Raw genomic sequence first — 1824 nt, 5'->3', positions numbered from 1 at the left:
GGCATGTGGGTGTGAAGCGATACGCGGCGGTGGCTGGGTGGGACCGTCCCCGGCCGGTGAGGGGGGGCCTCCCGGCGTGCTGGCCGCGCGGTGCGTGGGCGCACGCGCTACAGCCGGCTGGTGGGGGCGGCCAGTGGCAGGCGCGCCGGCCGACGGAGGCGGCAGGCGGCGCAGCTGCGCGCCGGCGCACCCTGCACGCGGCGCCGTGCGGCCAAAGTAGGTCCTCGCGGGCCCGGTGCGAAGCGCGGTGGACATCTGCAGTGTGCTGGTCCGATTGAGGACTGTGTGCGCTGAGGATGCGCCGCCGCCCGGCGCTCGGCGCCGCGACGCCGTCTGCTGCTCGGTCGCCTCTGCGGTTCTCGCAGGTGGTTTGTATCGCAGCTGTGCGGACGTGTTGGCGCGTTCGCTTCGGCACCCAAGTGGGGCTTTTGTCCTTCTGTGGCGCTGGCGTTGGAGCTGCCGGCCACCGTAGGTGGCGCGTGTTGTCTCCCGCCGGCAATGCCACGACAGCACGCTCCCGGGCCTCTGTCGGCAGCGGCAAGCTCAGTTGGGAGCACGGGTGGTCGCACCTAAAGCGTCTACTCGCCAAACTCCGGGCGATTGCGCCTCTCTCGAACCCGACCAAGTACTTAGGACGGCGCTGCGCGCCGCCGGGACCTGAGAGGGTTTCGAGGTGTATTGTGCAGGGGAGCTCAGCCTCCTCCTGTTTGCAGAATAATTGAGCGGACGCTTGCGTGTTCGCGCGGGCCCCCGGGACACACTCCCGGGCGGCCGGCTGCTCAGCTCTAGTTGACGCAGCTCCCTGGTTGATCCTGCCAGTAGTCATATGCTTGTCTCAAAGATTAAGCCATGCATGTCTCAGTACAAGCCGCATTAAGGTGAAACCGCGAATGGCCTCATTAAATCAGTTATGGTTCCTTAGATCGTACCCACGTTACTTGGATAACTGTGGTAATTCTAGAGCTAATACATGCAAACAGAGTCCCGACCAGAGATGGAAGGGACGCTTTTATTAGATCAAAACCAATCGGTCGGCTCGTCCGGTCCGTTTGCCTTGGTGACTCTGAATAACTTTGGGCTGATCGCACGGTCCTCGTACCGGCGACGCATCTTTCAAATGTCTGCCTTATCAACTGTCGATGGTAGGTTCTGCGCCTACCATGGTTGTAACGGGTAACGGGGAATCAGGGTTCGATTCCGGAGAGGGAGCCTGAGAAACGGCTACCACATCCAAGGAAGGCAGCAGGCGCGCAAATTACCCACTCCCGGCACGGGGAGGTAGTGACGAAAAATAACGATACGGGACTCATCCGAGGCCCCGTAATCGGAATGAGTACACTTTAAATCCTTTAACGAGTATCTATTGGAGGGCAAGTCTGGTGCCAGCAGCCGCGGTAATTCCAGCTCCAATAGCGTATATTAAAGTTGTTGCGGTTAAAAAGCTCGTAGTTGGATTTGTGTCCCACGCTGTTGGTTCACCGCCCGTCGGTGTTTAACTGGCATGTATCGTGGGACGTCCTGCCGGTGGGGCGAGCTGAAGGCGTGCGACGCGCCTCGTGCGTGCTCGTGCGTCCCGAGGCGGACCCCGTTGCAATCCTACCAGGGTGCTCTTGAGTGAGTGTCTCGGTGGGCCGGCACGTTTACTTTGAACAAATTAGAGTGCTTAAAGCAGGCAAGCCCGCCTGAATACTGTGTGCATGGAATAATGGAATAGGACCTCGGTTCTATTTTGTTGGTTTTCGGAACCCGAGGTAATGATTAATAGGGACAGGCGGGGGCATTCGTATTGCGACGTTAGAGGTGAAATTCTTGGATCGTCGCAAG

General features: G+C 59.8%; 1 non-coding gene across 1 annotated transcript in view; it reads left to right on the top strand.

Annotated features, from left to right (window-relative positions):
- Positions 1-799: 799 nt before the first annotated feature.
- LOC124563875 overlaps positions 800-1824 on the top strand; it is a 1911-nt gene continuing 886 nt past the window's right edge. The window contains exon 1 of the ribosomal RNA XR_006970400.1: positions 800-1824. This exon is cut by the window's right edge and continues 886 nt beyond it. This is a non-coding gene — a ribosomal RNA (small subunit ribosomal RNA).

This window comes from Schistocerca americana, unplaced genomic scaffold (assembly GCF_021461395.2).
Source record: "Schistocerca americana isolate TAMUIC-IGC-003095 unplaced genomic scaffold, iqSchAmer2.1 HiC_scaffold_1254, whole genome shotgun sequence".
NCBI lineage: Eukaryota > Metazoa > Arthropoda > Insecta > Orthoptera > Acrididae > Schistocerca > Schistocerca americana.
The sequence above is the reverse complement of the archived record's forward strand: the minus strand, read 5'-3'. Positions and strand labels throughout refer to the sequence as shown.